Here is a 22,253-nt window from a genome sequence, read left to right on the forward strand (position 1 = left end):
CCCACATTCTTCCCTAAGCTCTTCTTTCTAGCCTCTTAATTCAGGCAGATGGAAATGGAAACCACCCCTGAAGCCATAGCAACTGCCCTGACAAAACCTCCAGTCAGCCCAGACCACCCAGATAGTTTGACTGTCATCCCTCACTTGTGCCAGCACACAGGGACCTTGGAGTGACTCTAGAATGATCAACAACTACCTTTACTTCATTATAATACTAAAATCTCCACCCAAGGAGGAACACAAGCCTCATTTACATAGCATACAATGTGTGTATATAGCCATGTTTCCTTAAGGCGCATGTGCGAACTTAGGCCCACCTTGACATCCAATGACAGGGCTTCCCTATCTGAATATTCATTCTAATCCTAAATAAAAGGAACCCGTCCACTCTTGTTCAGGGAATCACAGCCTTGGAAGCCATTCCTTGTGATCTCCCTATTTGTTGTAAATAAAAGTTTTCTTTGTGACACAACTCAACCTGGTACAAATTCACGGTGGTTGGTTCAGTTACACAGGGAGGGGAATCTAAGAAGAGCCTGGAAACCTTGCTGAATTGAGGAGAGACAAGAGTTAGGACATGCTAGAGCCTCTGATTGGCTAGGCATAATAACTACAGAGAAAGTTAGGTCTTTAAAGTGCTCCAGAAATCTGCGAAAGTGTTCTCTAGACACTGCTATTAATATTAAGTCCTATGTGCATAAGGTTAAAATATGTAAGACCAACCAAAGACTGGTGGAGGAAATATAAAAGTTTCCAAGGATCCCAAGAGGACTAGGAGACTTTCAAGTTTGGAACTGTTAGAAATTAGAATTTTCTGGGAATTCTTGTGAAACTCTACTTCAGTAGAGTCCCAAGAAAAGTAAGGCTAAAGTTGCCCTTGGGAAAAAGCTAATTCCCATTGCCCACATAAAGTTTTCAAGAAGCCTTGAAGAGATCAAGGTTCCCTGAAAAAGAACTTTACTGGCTCCCAGAAATATCCAGCCCTCAACAATGTGAAATTCATATTGTTTAGCATCTAATAAAAATTATGAGGCAAAGGCTGAGTTCAGCTGGAACTATTTTATTGGAAAGCCTATTTGTGGCCTCTCCATGTGGCATTGTCATAGAACAGTGGCTTCAGGCTCTAAGAATGAGTTTTCTTGTGAAACACAGATATTTTATGGCCTTTCATGACCTAGCATTAGAAGTTATGTCCTATCACTTTTCTGGTTACAGTGGGCACAAAACTTTCAGGTTTAAGATGGGACAGGTATAAGAGGAGGTGGGAAGCACAGACATTCCCTCCATAAGAAGTGTACCACACAGGATTTGTAGGTAATTTTTAGGTAGCCACATTCTTTCCTTTGGTAACAAACACTATTTCCTTTCACAAGAAATATATACTGTTCTTCCCCATGCAAACAAAATTCTCATCCCAATATACCAACAGTCTCAAGTTTATTAGGTAGGAACTTGAAAGCTAAATTAGATCCAGGCACTGAAAAGCTCTTTGGGCTCTTTTCTTTGTTACACTTATTCTTGATCTGAGAACATGTAACTAAAGAAAAGTTTCTGACTCCCATACATCAAAGGCATAGGAAAAATGTCATAATCACTTCCATTCAAGAAGTGGGCAGATGGGATGCACACAAGAATCAATGGTCAAGGTTAATTATGAGATCTATCTCTAAATTCCCTAAATCTTTGACATGAACCCAGTCTTCCTCCCTGGGAAATGGTGGAAGATTTTATATATCTGTGTATATATATATATATACCCTTCAAAAACACAGACTTCAAGTTGATTTTTTTGTAAGTTTGCATATTTTAAAAGATAAAAGACCCTGGAGGCTAAATAATGTTAATTTGTTCATGTTAATTTTTGTCTTTGTGATGTAATTGTCAATTATACTATTAATTACAGAGTATCAACTGTACTTTGGTACTTCAAAGAATTAACATTCCATCAACTTTTTAGTAGAACCAGGAGAAGAATGGAGGGATCAGTGTCTGAGTAACCATTACAGAGAATTGCCACATATTGAGCAAAGTATCTTGTAAAATGCTATATTGATTTTGTTATGAGAAACATTTGATTAAACAGTAGAAAGCCCCACTATAATTCAGGTAGTATATCTTAAATCAATACAAATAATTAGTTTTTTTCATTAGGTATGCAATATAACATTTTGATGTCAGTATTTTATAACTTATCACTTATATATAGCTTAGCTGAAAACATCTTTTCAATTACTTATGTGTTTTTTTGAAATGTAATTTTCCAAAAAAGATTAACTGATATTGATTGTGATGAAATCTTACAACATATGAAGTACACTAGGAATGCCATGATACAGACATTGCTGGTAGCTCAGTCGGTTAAGCATCTGACTCTTGATTTCAATTCAGGTCATGATCTCAGAGTCCTGAAATCAAGCCCAGCATTGGGCTCCATGCTGGGCATGGAGCCTACTTAAGGTTCTCCCTCTCCTGATGCCCTTCCTGTGCTCTCTTTCTCTCTCTCAAACAAGTAAATAAACTATATAATATAAACATTGCCTCATTTTTTAATATTTTTCTATCTCACAATGAAAAAGATATATTTGTATAGCTCTGTAATACAAACCTTCTAATCATGCAAATTTGGATAACTCAAGTAAATGAAATAAACAGTCAAATGCTAGAATTCAGTAGCATTTAAAGAAGCAATATGTTGGGAAAGAACTGCTTCAAAAATCAGACTCAAGTCACTTTAAATCAATGTTTCTAATTAGAATAATAAATAGTCATAATTAACTGAGATCACCAAATTCTTAGCTCCATTAAACAAAGCATAATACAATTTAGCTTGTGCATGAAATTATAAAGTCTCCTGAGATTTGACTGATTCAGTCTTGAGTAATTCAATTAAAGAGATTTTTATTATATTTAAGTCATTCTATAACTGATAAGATATGTAAAAACACAGGCTTTAAGAAAAACACACTGAGGAATATGATTGAATATTGAACAGATGAGGAAAAATTTCAACATAGCATTTCTAAATTCTAAAATGCCTTTTGGCAAATGTATTTATTAGTTACATGGCAAGTAAAAATAATACAAAGCATTGTCTAAGCATAAACTCCTGAAATAGGTTAACAAGGGCAAACTCATTAAAATAGCATAATTGGTAAAAGTTAAAATCAATATTTAGTAATTAGTTCTGTCAAGTACCACCTCATTGAGCAAAATAACCTTGAACCCAGCTTACAGGGAGATCTTGAGGACACAAACTATATATATATAAAATAACCCAGTCTTCCTCCCTGGGAAAATTATATACATAATATATATATATATATATATTATGTATATAATTTGCAGATAGCTAGTGAAAAAATGCTTGACAGAGAAGATGGATAAGACAATGGATGGCTGCTGTAGATAGGGTGGGCATAGGGGAGGTCTAATCTCTTTGAATAGGATGTATTTGCGTAGATATTTTCTTGAAGTTAGGGAAAACCACACAAGTGTCTGGAAGAGAATGTCCTATGAAATAGCAAGTCCAAACTTTGGAACAGATGCAAGAATGATTGTTCCGTGAACAGCAGAGCCCAGAATGGCAAGAGTGTAGTGAGAAGGATGACAAAAGGAAAAGGGGAGTGAAAGGGGACATACCATGTAATGTCTTATAGACCTTAGTAAGAACTTTGAAATGTGGTCTAAGATTGGTGGGAAGACTATTTGAGCATTGTTTTAAGGGGGCACTTTGTCTTCTACTTGAAATAACTATTTGTGGAGGGGACAAAAGAACAAAAATGTCACTGCAATTTGTAAACACTATAATTGAACTAGTGTATTTCGTGACTTTTTTCCTTTCTTTTTTTTTAATACCTAAATTTGGGTGCTACTTTTGAAGTAATTAAATGGATGAGGGATATTCCCATGATCTTAGTATTCCCATGATCCTAATTTTTAAACTTTGGTTATTTAATATATATGACATGGAATGTAATAGGAAACCCACTTTATATGATTTTCTACATTTAGAAAACAATGCTGCTATGATTATGTCTATGTCTTTGGTAGGAATTTGGTAGGAAAAATCACCTAGTTAGGCATTTTCTAGACATTTCTTCAAAAGACTCACTTCTTGATAGAATCAATCCCTCTCCAATGGTTTCTATTGGGTTTCCAAATTTTCTTTGCTCTCTAGGGGTTTGTATTTAAGATGAACTCAAAAGTTAAAGTGATATGAAAGGTAAATGATCATTTTAGCATTATTGTTGCAGTTCTACTTTGATGCTAATATAGATGGAAAATTCCATAGTCTCTTAACTGTTTTATAAACTTTCTGACCAGAGTTAATCAAACTTCAATAAACCACACATGCAGATAAACGTTATTTTAATGCTCATTGTAAATGTCATTATTTTCTATTTCTGCAAGAAAGAAATGATTCTTAGAGTTACTTAAAGCATTGACAAATTCTCCTTCAGAGTTTTATGATGTTGACCTAACGTTCAGAAAACACCAGAGTAATTGAAAGATTTTTCTGAGGTAGCTATCCTTTGAAGTTTTGTGGGTTTTTGGGCGGGGGAGGTTTGTTTGTTTGTTTTTTACTTCCTTTTTACAAATATTTTATTTATTCATTCATGAGAGACACAGAGAGGTAGAGGCATAGGCAGAGGGAGAAGGAGAAGCAGGCTCCCTACAGGAAGCCCAATGTGGGACTCGATCCTAGGACCCTGGGATCATGACCCGAGCCAAAGGCAGATGCTCAACCACTGAGCCACCCAGGTGTCCCTTGTTTTTTGCTTCTAATCTGTTTGTATTCTGATCCTTTAAACTATGCTTCAAAATATGTGCTGAAAGAGACTAATATTCTTTTATGTATAATTAATTTATATGATTAATTGAGATATGCTAAGTCTGGTAATAAAGCATTTATTCCTACTTACTTGTTTCAGTGTGAATAATAATTTTTATGCATATCCAAAACTCATAATTGACCAAATAATATTAGGAAATTTTAAGCAGACTGGCATACTGTCTTTTCTCTTGATGAGGACTTTTTCCATTCAATGAGTGTCTTACTATAAACTCTTCCATTCTTCTGTTTAATGCTCATGGACTATTATTGAATTTCCTCATCCAAAAACTCTACTATATGATGAAACAAAACTCATTTAGAAAAAGGTTTCTCGGGATGCCTGGGTGGGTCATTAGTTGAGTGGCTGCCTTTGGCTCAGGGCGTGATCCCAGGGTCCTGGGATTGAGTCCTGCAGCAGGCTCCCCACAGGGAGCCTGCTTCTCCCTCTGCCTGTGTCTCTGCTTCTCTCTCTGTGTCTCTCATGAATAAATAAAGTCTAAAAAGAAAAAGCTTTCTCATGCAAATGTCCCAATACCTGTAAGATTAAAAACAGATTATTATTCAGCTTCAATGGAAAAATATTTAAATTTATATATTCTGAAGTTTTGAGAGTTCATTAAGTCATGATATAAAATTGATTCCTGTCACCAGAACAATATGGCAAAGTTGACAGCACCTGATCTCTCCACAAAAAGTTTTCAGATATATATTTCCCCATGATTTAGATTTCCTAGTTTCATATGCTTTTTCTCTCCAATGAATGTGCAAGCAGTTAATGTCTAGTATAACTATCTCCAGATGAGTTTTTGAGAAGCATTGGGTATTTGCTATATATAGCTAGAAGCGAATGGGCATCATCATTTTTTGAGAGATTACCCTGGCCTCCTACTCTGCTCAGTTCCTTACATACGATAGAGCTCATTTAATTCCCATAGCAATTCTTTAAAGTAGGTACCATTTCCTCTACTCTAAAAATGAGGAAACTGAAGCTCCTAAGGGATCATAAATTGCCAGAGTGAAAGAGTAAGTAGCAAAGCAGGAACTCAGCTTGAGCATTCTAACCCAGGATAGAGCATCTTATTACCATAACTAGTGGGCCTGCCACTAACTCTGTGAAAAGGACATCATGTGGGATAGGACAGGTGATGAGTATCAGTGTTTGAGGTTATTTGGTGGTAAATGACTTCAAGGTTACTGGGGAGAGGGGAAGAACACCCTTGTTCTTTTAACTGCTATGTACATTACATTATATATTATTGCACAATGTAGTTTTGACTTACTCAACATTCATTTATCGAAATAAAAATTTCTATCCACTTCATTCTCATTTTTAACTACTAAATGGAATGTGAGTGAGAAAAAAAACATTCATCTCAGAAGATTAGGCAGAATGACAGTAAATGTAGCCATGCTAGCAGACTCTAGCTTCTGCTCTTCTTCCTGGCTACTTTGTCCCACTGACCAGGGGCATTTCCCTAAGCATTTCTTAGCAGTGGCAGCTTCCACACATCTGTATATAACTTCTCCTTTTCTGATCCCTCTTTGGCAGTCGGACATACAAAGCATCTGCAATTTTCCAACAAACTCAAATCGTCTCCCACAGATGCTTCAGCTTATCGTTGTTGGTAACTTTCTCTGATCCTCTGAATCCCTTAAATTGCTCAGACCTTCCTGTCCACACATATATATATGAAAGCTCTAAATCATCCATTCCCATAAATGGAGCAAATTCCCATTTGATCTATTTTCCTAGGGTTTACTAACCCTGACTGATACACCATTGATGGCTGAATATGTGTCATCCAGATATACACTTTTCTATATTGTCCCATCCTAGTTGCTATAAATAAGCATAATCTTAATATAAGACAGATTTTTTTGCAATCAACCCTAAGAAAGAGTAAATTATTAAAATTGTAATGCAAATAAATATATTAACATTTATTTTTTACTTTTAGTAAGTCTAAAATTATTGAAAAGCAACAAATCTCATAACATCTCCTTCTGGTTCTTCCTATTATTAGAATTGTCTTATTCAATGGTTTTATGACACTAATTAATCATTATCTAGCAGAGTACATGTTCATTATATGGACGTACAATCACAGATACTAGTCAAACTGCTGATCTAACACATCATTCAACTTTGCCGAATCACTAAAAAGATAAAATGTCCTTTTTTAAAAAAGATTTTATTTATTTATTCATGACAGACAGGGAGAGAGGCAGAGACACAGGCAGAGAGAGAAGCAGGCTCTATGCAGGGAGCCCGATGTGGGACTCGATCCCAGGACCCCAGGATCATGCCCTGAGCTGAAGGCAGATGCTCAACCACTGAGCCACCCAGGCATCCCCAAAATGTCCTTTTTAATTAAAAAGTCCAACAATGGGCTTTTAAAAGATATTGTGACATTGATCATTAAAGAATCTAATAGACAGTTTTAATTGATATATAATTGACTAACATAAAATTCACCCTCATAAAGTGTTCATTTCAGTGAATTTTAGTATATTACAGAGATGTACAAACATCACAACCCACAAATCTTAAAATATTTTTATCACTGCCCTAAAAATTTCCTTCTCATGGAAGCCTCTCATCATTCCCTCTTCTCAGCAGCCTCTGGTAACCACCTATTTTTATCCATCCATTTTTAATTTTTATTTTATTTATTTTTAAATTTGTATCCATCTATTTTATTTTAACTATCTATTTTATCTCTATGGGAATCTCTATTCTGAACATTTCATAGAAGTGGAATTGTTCAATATATGGCCTTTTGTGTCTGGCTCCTTTTAAAAGACAGCCCATTATATGTTTAAAATATTTTGTACTACAACATTCACACATTTCCCAGATTTAACTGAGGAGAAAAATAAAATGGAATTTTTTTGCCCGGTAAACATGTTATTTATATCTTAAGTGGCCACATTTTGGTATTTAGTTGTCTTAATGACACAGGAAAGAAAATAACCCAATAATGGTCCTCAATATATAGAGGTTGGACGTATAATAATATAATGTAGATTAGATAATAGGTTAAAATACAAAGAAAGTAGTTGGAATGTAGCAGCTCTGGCTCAGAAAATAAAATCTTGAGTTGTCACATCTATGTATTTATGCTGATGCCATTATCATTGGTAATGGTTTATTCAAAAATGGCCACAAATATATGCAGCTGCCCTCCTCAAGAAGCAGTGACTACAGCCCCTGGCTCTAGGCTTGCTTTACAATTTGCTTTGGTGAATAGAATGCAATAAAAGGGATACTGTACAAATTCGGGTCCTGGAGGAAATGATCACGGCTTTCTTTTACCATAAAAAGAAATGATTTGGGGGCACCTGGATGGCCAGTGGTTAAGCATCTGCTCAGTGGAGAGCCTGCTCCTTCCTCTCCCTCTGCCCCTCGTGCTCTCTCTCTCTCTCTCTCTCTCTGTGTGTGTGTGTGCTTTCTCTCTGTCAACAAATAAACAAATAGAATATTTTTTAAAAATAGGCTATGAAAAACCATATCCCAGTTTTGGTAGACTGAATCCAAAAGTAAAGTTTGAAGCCTAACCTAGAGAAGAAGATTCTCTTTTATATAATGATTCTAGGAACAATTAATTACCAATCTCCACTTTTTTTCTCTCTTGATTTAGTTGTGGATAGTAATTACATTTAATTTTTTTAACTTGTCTCATATACAATAGCATGAAAAACAAATACTTTGAAAACCTAAGTCTACATGTTAGCAAGAGCTAAGAAGGCTGTGCACCACTTATTTCTGACAAGAAAAATGATCTTAATATCCCTAACATATCGCCCTTCTCATAAATTCTCTTTTACATAATACATCAATCAGTGGATATCACTTTGTGGAAGTCATAATGTGTATTCTCTTTGGCAGCTCTTTTACTTACCAGGCCCTCCAATAAGTTCAGTTATAGCCTAACCAGAAATCCATTTTCTGTATCTATTTGGTTGGCTCACCACTATTGGATGTTATTGTCTTTTTAATACTTCCCACAAAGTTATTCATAGTATTACAAAATGGACAATTGCATCTTTTCACACAATCTGATAATTAAATAATAGGGAAAAAATCTACATCTAAAAAGCAAAGTAGAAATATTTTACGATAAAGGTCCCAAGGCTAAGAGGAATCTTATTTTCTCTGTTACAAAACCTATAATTTTGCAAATGATGCAACTAAAAGTGCTCTAATTTTAGGCTCTATCTTTTGGTGACTCTTATCCTACAATAATTCATGCTTTTAAGAAGTATTAAGTAAATGTGAAATTACTTCTGGCTTCACAACCACAAGCTGTTGATGTTTCAGTGCTAATTTGTCTTTTACCCAATGTGCATACTTAATAGCTAGCTAAATTGCAACAAATTTTAGATAACAAGTAATGGGTCATTGTATATTTTATTTTGCAAGTTAATATTAATTAGGGATCTCTCTTTGATAATATTACATGACATAATTTATTTTGAAGTAGAATAACTATTTTAATAAGGAACATATTTGAGTATTAAATAATTTCTAAGACGTAGTATGATAGGCATGTGCAACATAATGTTAGAAAATTCAGGGTCAATTAGTATTGTAATATTAGGAAGAAGTCTGTCAGCAGGTACAACATTCTAGTCATTCAGCATGAGCTCACAATGAGGGTTTCAACTGTATGAAGGAGAAAGACAATATAAAGGATGGAGTGAGAGACCATGACCAGCTACAAAGTATATACCACAAGGTTGCTCAACTGCCGGCAGGCATTCACATCAAGTCCCAGTCGGCCTGCAAATAACAGAGAATGACCTCTCTTCTCCTGTTGCACCAGAGAATTCTTAGTACATTTGGAGGACATTTGAAGTATATACAAAGAATTCAGACTGCACCTATGTATCATTACTGTTACAGAGCAGGTGTAATCATATTCAGAATTCTTAAAAATCCCCCCCTTTTTCCAGAACTCTACGTGGGTATTTATGCCTCGTGATTACAACTGCCTATAGGAACCAGAATCCCATATCCATCTGGCATGACTCAGATCCTCAAAGTGTGCCCATACTCCTCTCTCAAGTGTGCACTTTTGCTTTGCAATAAAAGTTCTTCAGTTTTGCTTTGACTCATCCTTGAATTCTTCTTGTAGTAAAATCAAGAACCTGGCACAGCCTGGTGGTTGAGGTCTCAGGTGCAGAGAAGTCCCGAGTCTCCAGTAGCACCATGATCTCAGTCTAATCATTACAGAAATAATCAGACAGGAGTGGCTCAGTCGGTTAAGTGTCTGACTCTTGATTACAGTTCAGGTCTTAGGGCAGCACCGGTGGTGCCTCGGTTTAGCGCTGCCTGCAGCCTGGGGTGTGATCCTGGAGACCGGGGATTGAGTCCCACGTCAGGTTTCCTGTAGGGGGCCTGCTTCTCCCTCTGCCTGTATCTCTGCCTCTTCAGGTCATGATCAAGGTCCTGGGATTGAGACCCACCATCAGGCTCCTTCCACATTAGGGACTCTGCTTGTCTCCGTCTTCCTCTGTCCCTCCCCCTGCTCACTCTCTCTGTGTCTCTCTCTCAAATAAATGAATCTTGAAAGAAAGAAAAAGAAAGAAAAAGAAAGAAAGAAAGAAAGAAAGAAAGAAAGAAAGAAAAAAGAAAGAAAAGAAGAAAGAAAGAAAGAAAGAAAGAAAGAAAGAAAGAAAGAAAGAAAATAAACATGAATAGAAGGAAATTCATTACATACCCATACCTGAGCACTAGTTTTCAAAACTCTCAAAGCCAGCAAAATTAGGGAAGTCTGAGAGACATCTATAGCCTCGAGGAGTCTAAGGAGGCATGATGACTAAATGTAGTGTGATATTATTACATTTATGTATCCCCTGATTTTTGAAAGTTCATATTATGCCACTTCTTTATGAAAGACCTACATCTGTACCTGTTAACTAAAAGAAATCCAAAGTGGATCTTTGCTTTTTTTTTTTTTTTTTTTAAGGCAAAAGGTAAAAATAGCATTTAGTGTCTGTTTTGTAGCAAGCTGTTACAACGGCAGTGCATACCTGTTATGAGCACCAAGAGGAGCACTCAGCATCTCAGCATCAAGCCACCATAGCTTTGACCTTGTTTGTGAGCATCTGTGCTTTATCTTAATTTATTTTGTGAACCCCTTAGCAAGATGTGTCCCGAGGTATCAAAAAAAAAAAAAAACTTAAGATGTTATTTTGGGTGTCTGGGAAGGCTCAAATATGTGTCTGCATTAATTAACAGCAATTGCTTCTTTGTTTTATGCTATTTTGGCTTATGCAAGTTTTCATAGGGATGCTCTACTTTTGGACAGCAGGGCAACCTGTACCGACAGAACAGTAAAAGATCCTTTCATAGAAACTAAGACAATCTAAATAAAGCATGAACTTTAGTTAATAATCTTGTTTCACTATTGGCTCATTAGTTGTGACAAATGTAGGGTAGCACTGGAATGTAGGATGCAGAGTATGCTAGAAATCTCTGTAGTATCCTGACAACTATTCTGCTAATGTAAAAATATTCTTACATAAGAAAACTTGTTTAAAACTGTAGTGATGTCAACCTAAGTGTATTCGTCTAGAATTTTACTGGCATGAAATTAGGATAAAGTGAAGAAACTCTCTAGTGTAAACTTACAGTTAAGGAAGTAGTTACCTTACTGCCAGAAAGAAGAGCACAATGAAGGCTAGAAATTGTTACCAAAAAGGATGCAGCAGCTTTTTTTCTTTATTGTACTTTTATTACTATTTGATACTATCTCTGACTCTGTCGGGGAAACTAAGTGCTAACATTTTATTATTTTACCCTGGTGTGAGAATTTTCTTTTTTATCTGAACTTTGTACTCCTGAATTCAGATGTTAATAAATAAACATTTTATTTATTTATTTATTTGTTTATTTATTTATTAAATATAAGGATAAACTACTTCAAACTGCAGTGATTTGCTGAACTTGACAGGACTATTTCCTAATTTATATATATATATATATATATATATATGGAGCAGAAGGAGAGAGAGAAGCAGGTGCCTTCAGCAGGGAGCCCTATGTGGGGTTTGAGATCCCAGGACCCCCAGAGCATGACTTGTGCTAAAGGTAGGCACTTAACCTACTGAGCCACCCAGGTGCTCCTCTAATTAAATATTATTAGGGTGTTTTTTACCTCACTGTGCTGCTCTAATTGGATAGCCCCTGGAATGCTACACATGACAAATTATGCTTGTATCTAAAAGAATTTTTTTCATATTTTTGCCTTTTCATAATTAAGTCATATAGTTAAAAAATAAAGCCTTTCAGTTTACTGTAGTTTGATTTGATGTTACTGATTTATACCAGCCAACTATGACAGCAAACTATGACATATGAGCTGAACCTAATCCCATGGCTATTTTTTTTTAATGGCCTGTGAGCCAAGAATGGTTTTCACAATGGTACCCTTCCCCACCAGAATTCATGTCCATCTGGTACCTGTTAATGCAACCTTATTGGGAAATACTTAATTTGATATAGCCAAGTTAAGAAGAGGTCACACTGGATCAGGCTGGTCCCTAAATCCAATCACCAGTCTCCATGGAAGAAGTAACACAGACATGTGGAGACACATCTATACAGGGAGAAGAGCCATGTAAAGAAGGAAAAGAGATTGGAATGATGCATCTACAAGACAAGGACTCTCCAGAAATCACCAAAATGTACAAGAAGCAAGGAAGTATTCTTTCCTAGAGCCTTGGGAAGAAGCATGCCCTATTGACACCGTGATTTCAGAAATCTAACCTCTAGAACTGAGAGGGTAAATTTCTATCATTTTAAGCTACTAAGTTTATATTAATTTGTTATATCAACCTAAGAAACTAATACATATGTTTACAGGGTTGTAAAAACAAAACAAAAACAGAGACTAATAATATGTAACAGACATCATACGTGGCCTGCAAAGTGTAAAAAATTTACTAGTGGGTCCTTTAAGAAAAGGTTGTGTCACTCTCAATTTAGAGGCTTACTTTAAAACTATTTATGGGTGTGCCTAGAACAGTATTCAATCTAGGGATAATTTGCCCTTACTCTTAATGTTTGACCCTTTTAGGAGCTCCTCTCATAGCCCCAGGTGACGAATGAGCACTTTCTGTTCCAGTGAGTTAAACTGTCTGCCACGTGAGAGTTTCTCGCACAGCCCCGTGGAATCTTGCCTGATGCCTGCATGGCTGGCTTAGTATTCAGCTGACTCAATGAGATCCTCATTTATTTATTTTTTTTTACCATTGTTTCTTTCTCTCTGTTTCTTTGCAACTTACAGCCACCTCAGCCTCCCTGAATTCTGATCATCTCAACTTAGAGGGATCAGATTGTATCATCAAGCAAAGTAAGCAAGCTCACAGCAAATCTATGCTGCTTGCTGCCCAATATCTAAACATGTTTTTTTCAGATATTTTGTCCAGTTGGTTAGCAGTATACAGCAGGAATGTAACTCCTAATCCTGTTACTCTATTACATTGGAAGTGGAAATCCACTTAGCTTTTTTTTTAATATTTTCAATATTTTCAATATGTGAGTGTAATAAGAGTTATGCATATGATCCATGTCTTAAACCTAGGATATTATAGGACTTCCTTCCTGTCTGATGCCAGAGTCCCCATTCTGTAAATTCTGGAAAACTCATTCCATTCCCAGATTGCCTATTTGATATAAAAGCAGACTTATAGATAAGGCCAAAAATTCATGTTCCTAAAACTATTCTTTATAACAACCCAGAGGTGCTATAGCCTGAATCTTCTGTGCAAGAAACAAAGTTATTTAAAATATAATTACTTAAAAAAAAGAAAAAATAAATAAAAATAAATAAATAAAAAATAAATAAAATAAAATATAATTACTTGATATAGTGGGGTATATAATTGGAACTAGCGGGTTATATGAAATTATATGCAGGTCCTCCAAACAAATTGATTAGTAAAATAACTGAACCATGTTATAATAATACATTGGATCCTGGAGGCTTTGTTACATCATTCACTTATATCTCAAGACAAACCAAAAAGAAGACATAGCATGTGAGACTTTCTAGGATACAGAAAAGCTGTATTTAATTTAACTTAATAAATTAAATTGGTAATTAAAGAGAAGATATTACAACTTTGCCATAGAAATTTTTAAAAGATTATAAAGGGTCAATAATTATGTGCCTACAAGTTGGACAACTTAGAAGAAATGGATAAATTCACACAAAAACTTGCCAAGATTGAATCATGAAGAAAAAGAAAGGCTAAACAGACTAATAACAATTAAGAAGATTGAATTGCCTTCAAAAACTTGTCAGCAAAGAAAAGCCCTGACCATCAGATGGCTTCACTGGAGAATTCTATCAAATGTTTGAAGAATTAATACCAATCCTTCTTAAACTCTTCCAAAAGAGTTGAGAAAGGATAACTTCCAAACTCATTTTATGATGTTAACATCACCCTGATACCAAAGCCAGACAAAAATATCACAAGAAAAGTTCAGGCCAATAACCCAGATGAACACGGATGAAAAAATATCTCAACAAAATATTAACAAAACCAAGCCCAGCAGCACATTAAAAGGATCATATACCATGGTCAAGTAGGATTTATCCCTAGGATGCAAGGATGGTTCAATATAATGAAATCAATCAATATAATATACCACATTAACAGAATGAAGGATAAAAATCATATCACCATCTGAATGGATACGGAAAAAGCGTTTGACAAAATTCAACTAGATATTCATTTTTCTATTCAGAACTATAATTAAGTTCTTGTCTTTCAAGAAGGCATTTAAATGGAGACAAGACAATATTTTCTAAATAATTAGAAAATAGAAATCTAATAGCTCTACCTCTTTTACATTTCTCTATACAGATGAATGGTATTCATAAACTTTATCCACCTTACAGTATTATTATCAATCAGGTTTCACAGGGAAACAGCTTTGCCCAATTTTTCCTTAAAAAATTGAAGTTGTTTTCTTGATAGCATTATATGTCATACCTTTAAACCTTGGGAAATTAAAAAAAAAAGTAAAAATATGTTTTTTTAAGTTTTAAGTCCATTCACTATTAATTTTTGGTGTATATATAACTCCTTACTATAGCTGTCTCTCTCCCTCTGTCTGGCTCTCTCTGTGTATCACTGTAGACTCACACATATATTCTGTACTACTTAATGTTCTTTAGAGAGAGAAAAAAAAACAGTAGAATATGTATGCACACATATTTACATATACATGGGAAACTTAACATAAGGAGTTGGCTCACATGATTATGCAGACTAAGAAGTCTCTTAATCTGCCATCTCCTCTACAAACTGGAGACCCAGGAGAGCTGATGGTGTAGATTGCAGTGCAAGTTCAGTTTCAAGAAGCCCTGAGAACGAGGAGCACCAGTGGTTTAAGTTCCTGTCCAAGACTAATGTCTCAAGCGATCAGAGGGAGAGAAAAAATTCAACTTTCTTCTTTTTGTTCTACTTGAATCCTCAAAGAGTTGAATGTTGCCCCCAACACTGGGGAGGGTAATTTGCTTTACTTAGACCATGAATTCAAATGTTCATCTCTTCCTAAAATTCTCTCACAGGCACACCCAGTAATGTTTAATTGGACATCTGGGCATTCTGTGGCCCCATCAATTTGACACATAAAATGAACCCTTTTAATAGTTAATTGCATTCTTGTTGATCTCCCCAAACCACATTTAATATCTAAATAAACACAATAACAAGGATAACTCTACCTAACCAGATACAACTACCCTGCATACAACTGAAAACATACTAACCCCATCCACAGAAGAAGAGATAAAGTGATATTTTTTGTTACCTCATACCTTAAATTCCAATTTCCCTAAGCCATTCAAATCTCTTCCTCTACATTAAAGTAAGACAGGTCTGCATTTCCTATTTCACCAAAAGGTAGGTCACTTTTTGGTCCATGTTTCAGCCAACCTAGCAAACCAATTTTGGAAATCTTTTCTAATTGCCCAGCTGCACTGTCGTAGCAGAATCTCATCTCTGTGAGCCCATGTGAAGAAGCATTGCCAGATCCAGCTTTATGTCCTTTCCCCTGTGGTCCCACACTCATAGTATTCATTTCCTCACATCTTCCCCAGATTTCTGTATACACACATTCGAGTAGTTCATTTGGTGTTGTAGAAGATTATCTTCTTGTGGGTCACACTTTGTATCTCATCTTCAGAGGTTTGTAGGAACTTGAATCTAGTTACAGATCTAGAAGCAAACAAAAGTGGTGGTGTTGGGTCCTGAGGAGGATCAGTACTGTCTTGCATGGCACTGCCTCAGTGGGGTTAGTTCTAACCAACTCACACATATACACACAAAAACCCACCAAAGAGAGTGTCTGCAGCAATGGATCGTCCACTCACAAAATGAGACTTAGTGGTATTGCCGCTTTATTAGTCAGTGTGAAAAGGGACACATAAGCTCACAGAAGTGTCTATATACTCAATAATACCATCTGATATTTCTAAATTGTAACAGTTCCCTGGTAGTGTTTCTTTAAATATGTCTCAGGGGTAATAAATGACAGGACAAAGACTTTAATTAAAATGTGGGGCTACTTCAGACAATTGAAGTTTTACTTCATTGTTTTCTCCCCCCCCCCCAGGAAAATACAAGGAAAATGCAAAACTAGACACATACCTCAAAGATAATATGAGTACAATTCCAGATTATTGCAATAAAGCAAAATATCATTATAAAGTGATTTAAATTATTTTTTTTGGTTTCCCAGTGCATATAAAAGTTATGCTTATGCTCTGCTGTAGCCTGCTATGTGTGCAATGGAATTATATATATATATATATATATATATGTATATTTTATATATATATAGCATATATATATTTATTTATATATATATATATATATATAAAGTCCACACCTACATATAAACATATAAAGTCCTTTATTGTTTTTTTGCTGTTTGGTGCAAGAGGCCTAGCTTTCAGCCTATCTTAGCTTTCAATATGCTTTCCTCACTAAGCTTAATTGATTCTAGCTTTTCATTTCAAGTGACAGAGGTGTGACTCTTCTTTTCACTTAAACACTTCAAGACATAACAGGGTTATTAACAGGTCTAATTTCACTACCAATGTGTCTCAGGGAATACAGAGGCCAGGAGAGAGAGAGAGAGAGAGAGAGAGATGAGAGAATGGCTGGTTGGTGGAGCAATCAGGACATATACAACATTTTAGACTTTTTCATTATTATTATATTTGTTTTGGTGATCTGTGATGAACGATCTTGGATGGGACCTCTGAAATTGTTTTGGGGTGCCATGAACCACACCTATATGAGACAGTGGATTTAATTGCCAGATATTTAGCCAAGTTGTGAATGCAAACAAGTTTTCTTTTCCCCCAAAGGTGAACGTCTTGAAGGAAGTTAAAAATACTACTCCAGTGAACACAACAAATGATAAGAAAGCGAGAGAGTATTATTGCTGATATGGAGAAAGTTTCAGTGGTCTGGTTAGATCAAATTGGTCACAACATTCACTTAAGCCAAAGACTAATCCAGAGCAAAGCCCTCATTCTCTTCAATTGTATGAAGGCTGGGAAAGGTGTGGAGGTTGCAAAAGAAAAGTCTGAAGCTATCAGAGGTTGATTCATGAGGTTTAAGAAAAGCAGCCATCTTCACAACATAAAAGTGCAAGGGAAGCAGCAAGTACTTATGTACAAGCTGCAACAAGATATCCAGAAGATCTGGCTAAGATAAATAATGAAAATGGTTAAAATAAAAAGTATATTTTTGATGTATAGGAAACATCCTATTATATTGGAAATAAATGCCATCTAGGACTTTCATGGCTAGGAGGAGAAGTCAAGGCCTGGCTTCAAAGCTTCCAAACGCAGGTTGACTCTCTTGTTAAAGGCTGTGCAGCTAATGACCTAAAGTTGATGCCAATATTCACATACTATTATAAAAATCCTAAGACCCTTAAAAATTATGCTAATTCTACTCTGCCTGTGTCTGTACTGCATGTGGAACAAAGCCTGAGTGGTAACACAGCTGTTAACAACATCATTTACTCAATATTTTAAAACCACTGTTGAAAACTACTCCTTAGGAATTAAAAAAAAAAAAAAAAGATTCTTTGAAAAATGGTACTGCTCACTGACAATGCACAGTCACCCAAGAGCTCTGATGGAGATGGACAGTGATGAATTTTTTTTTCATGCCTGTTAATATAACATCCATTCTGCAGCCTAGGGATCAAGGAGTAATTTTGACTTGCAAGTGTTATTACTTAAGAAATACATTTTAAAAGGCCATAAAGCCAGAGAAATTTATTCCGCTAAGGAATCTGAACACAGCAAAGTGAAAACCTGGAAAACATTCACTCTTCCAGATACTATGAAGAATATTCATGATTCATGGGAAGAAGTCAAAATATCAACATGAACAGGAATTTGGAAGTATTGATTCCAACTCTCAGGGATGGCTTTGAGGGGTCCAAGACCAGGAAAGGAAATTAGCTACAGATGCAGTAGACATTACAAGAGAATGAGAAATAAAAGTGTTACTCATTTGCTAAGATTTCATGATAACACTTCAAGGGATATCCTTGATATCCCTTCAAGGGATATTCCCTACAAGTTCAAAGGGATTGAACTTTACATAAATTTAGTTGATAAAGCAGTGGTGTGGATTGAGAGAACCAACTCCAATTTTGAAAGTTCTGTGCATGAAATGCTGTTAAACAGTATCACATACTACAGATAATTTGTTCACGAGGGGAAAAATCAATTGATGCAGCAAACTTCATCGTTGCCTTATTTTAAGAAATTGCCAGAGTCACCCCAACCTTCAACAGCCACCACCCTGATTAGTGAAAATAACACTCCAATAATTAGCATAAGCTAACAGGCTGGGTTTGTTCACGTCAAAGGAGAGAAACTAAAATTTTATTCAGGCCAAAAGACCATAGAAAATAAAACCAGTCAGCATAGCCCGAGGTGATAAGCTTTTACAAAATTCAGCAATATTCACAGGAAGACCCATGCAACACATCTTATCGTGCATGCTCCTCAGAAGCTGCCACATCCTGAATATGCTACCAGAAATAGCTCTTCGATTTTATAGAATAATGAAGAGTTATTAAAAACTAAAGATTAATGTAGAAAGAAAGAGAATAAGCAGGAGGGGCAGAGACAAAGAGAAAGAGAATCTCAAGCACACAGCCTGATACAGGGCTTGATCTCATGACACTGAGATCATGACCTGAGCCAAAGTCAAGAGTTAGACGCTTAACTGACTAAGCCACCCAGGCACCCATAGCAAAAAGTATTTTTAATTAAGGTATGTACATTTTAGACGTGATGCAACTGCACACTTAATGGACTAGAATATATTGTATTCGTAACTTTTCTATGCACTGGGAAACCAAAAAATTCATTTGATTTGCTTTATCATAACATTTGCTTTATTGCAGTGGTCTGGAATTGAACTTGCAATATCTCCAATGTCCATATATTAGATTTTTAATTTCTACCTTTTAGTGTTATGATTTTAATGGACCAGACTGGCAAACACAAAATAAACCTTAGAAATTTGATTGCTAACAATCTTTTCAGACAAACCATATTTGCATGTTGCTTTTGACTTCCTCCTGGTGATCTAATAACTCCTTTGTTTAAAACTATCCTCTGCTTTCTTTTGGAACTGACATTTAATCATAGTTTATATGCTGCAAAATGAATTAAGTCCTACCTCTTTATCCCTTCCTTGTTTTTTTGTTTTGTTTTGTTTTTCACTTGATTTAAATTATTGATCTGGAGCCAACTTAATTCACTTGTAGCTATGTATATTTTCATTATGTCATCACAAGCACCGAACTCCTTGTCACTCTTCCTTTGGCAGTTTCATCAGCTCTTGCAATTCGCACTTCCAGGCAGGTAGCAAGAGCTGGGCGATGTGGAAAATAACAAGGACTTCTTAGAACTACATGTTTTTCTCTTGAGTACCATTGCTATGTGTGTTCTGTGACAAGGAATTTATGAATGCCACTGCTATATTTTTAGGATCAGATAAAATGGGCAAATCCTGTACAGTAAGACATTAACTGAATGGTTTTCACAGATTCTGCTTTGTCAAATCCCACCCTCTGCTGATATTTTATTCTTTCAGCTAACTAAAATAGTAAATTTCAATTGCAAACATTGTCAAAATACTTTCTTTGCCCAGTTACTTAAGAATAAAGTTAACAAAAGGCATGTAAGGACTGTCTACTAAAAACTACAAAATAACATTCATGGAATGAAATGGATCCATGACTGAATGCAATTCCGAGAGGTTTGGCAGAAATTAAGTGAATCAAGGACCTAGAAGTGAAAATAATCTTGAAAAATGTCATCGTTTTATATCCTACGACATCTGATTACAAGTTGTAGGGACAGACAATAGATTGATAAAACACAAAGTGTCTAAAGTTACACCCACCCACATATAAACACACATAGATTCAAAATGGGATTTTCTAGAAAGGGCTTTGAGGGAACTTTCTAGCATGATGAATATCCTCTATTTAATGGTATGTGGTGATGTGTGCAGGAGTTGCCAAATTTTAACCAACTGGAGTCTTGTGCCTCCAATCTACATACCTTATTTTACTAATATTTTCCAAGAACTACAACAAAACAAAAACGAAGTGACCCATAATTAAAATTTATATTTTAAAATATATAAAACCATTAGAAAGATTGGAGAGTACGGCTAAACTGAACTGGAATTTGAAATAATTTAAAAACTCAGTTAGAAAAAAAAAACAGATTCAGTAGCACCCATATTAGCAGCAATCTTATTTTGAGAGTAATGTGATTTAAAAATGGTAATAATTGGAAATGGTAGACTTGTAGTAATATGTCCTCTACACTCATATATTTTTATTCATATCTCAGTTATTTAATTTTTCAGCACAAAAAATAGCATTACAGACCTTTGTTTACTCTATTTAAATCTATTTAATTGTATTGTTTATATTTGCATCAAACATTTTTAAAGATTAGAAACATTCTGATACCAGTGATGATCTTTATATACCTCTCCTCAACTCCATCCCTTCTTTTCTCGATCTAGAGACCACAAATACATTTGGGCTGCTTTATAAATTTCTGGTAACAGTCATTACATTTGTATATATCCATAATATAAACAACATTTATATATACTTTAACTAAAGAATACCATTTATATAATCCCCTCTGTGTTTGCTTAGGTGCTCACCATTATCTTTATGAGGTTTATCCATGAATGAAATTAGGTATGATTTTAACAAGCAATACACCCTTAGTTCTTTTTTTCATTTGGCAGTATTAACGTCCTTTTTGTTTAGAGCACGTGGAAGCTCAGTTGATACAACTAGAACAATTTTTCTAGAAAATGTCTGGGACATTATGGAGGGCAGATTCCATATTTAGGCAGTGCTCTGTTAAAATCTGGATGTGGTCCAGAATTAGAAAAAAAAAAAAAAAAAGAAGCATACCAAAGTGCTGCTGATCTACGTGCTTACTATATAACTTGCTTTGGTAATCAGTGTTTTTTGCTGACTACAAGGAATGGCAATGTCACATTTTCATTGACTAACCTCTGAAATTATAAATAGAAAGACCTTTTTATGAAAGAGTGACCATTTACTCCCCATTTTTAAAAAGCCATGTGCTATCTCCTCCAACACCACTGAGTAGTGATTTTAGAGGCCCACTTATAAAGAACTGTGACTAACACCCATTGCTTTGTGAATGTTCTTTTTCTATTCTTGGAACAAGATCCCTAAAGGAGATGATTTTGATACACACACAGAAGAAAGCACAGTTTCTGCTTGAAACACCCATTCATGAATCTTTCCCTCTCTAAGCAGCTGTAGTACTGTGATCAAATATTGTCTTTAGGCATTATCTCATAGATAGCAGTATTGAAACTAGCTAGACTGATGGTGCTAACCTCCCAAAATCAGCTCAGTACAACATGATTCTCATTTGTGATTAGTATGCTCTATTAGTCGGCTAAGGCTGTCATAAGAAAATACCACAGATGGGGTGGCTTAAATAAAAAAAAAATAATTTTCTCACAGTCTGGAGGCTGGCAGTCCATGATCAAGGTGCCTACAGGGTTAGTGTCTGAGGAAGTCTCTCTTCCTGGCTTGCAGACAGCTGCCTTCCTGCTGTGTTCTTACACGGCTTCTCGTCTCTGCGGAGAGAGAGAGGGCACTGGTGTCTCTCTTCAAATAAGGACACTTGTCCTATCACATTAGGGCTCCTCCTCGTGACTTCATTTAACCTTAATTATCACCCTAACAGCCCTAACTCAGAATATAGTCACCTTAGGGGTAAGGACTACAATATATATTCTGGGGGAGGCAGGAAACACAACTCAGTCCATAATATTCAAC

The 22,253-nt window shown here is 35.6% G+C and overlaps 1 long non-coding RNA gene across 1 annotated transcript; it reads right to left on the reverse strand.

Annotated features, from left to right (window-relative positions):
* Window positions 1-14,809: 14,809 nt before the first annotated feature.
* On the reverse strand, window positions 14,810-22,030 carry LOC121493833. The gene is made up of 2 exons (XR_005988567.1): window positions 21,934-22,030; window positions 14,810-16,072 (listed from the first exon to the last, which is right to left on the reverse strand). It is a non-coding gene; the product is annotated as an uncharacterized LOC121493833 (long non-coding RNA).
* Window positions 22,031-22,253: the final 223 nt, after the last annotated feature.

This window comes from Vulpes lagopus, chromosome 6 (genome assembly GCF_018345385.1).
Source record: "Vulpes lagopus strain Blue_001 chromosome 6, ASM1834538v1, whole genome shotgun sequence".
Taxonomy (NCBI): domain Eukaryota; kingdom Metazoa; phylum Chordata; class Mammalia; order Carnivora; family Canidae; genus Vulpes; species Vulpes lagopus.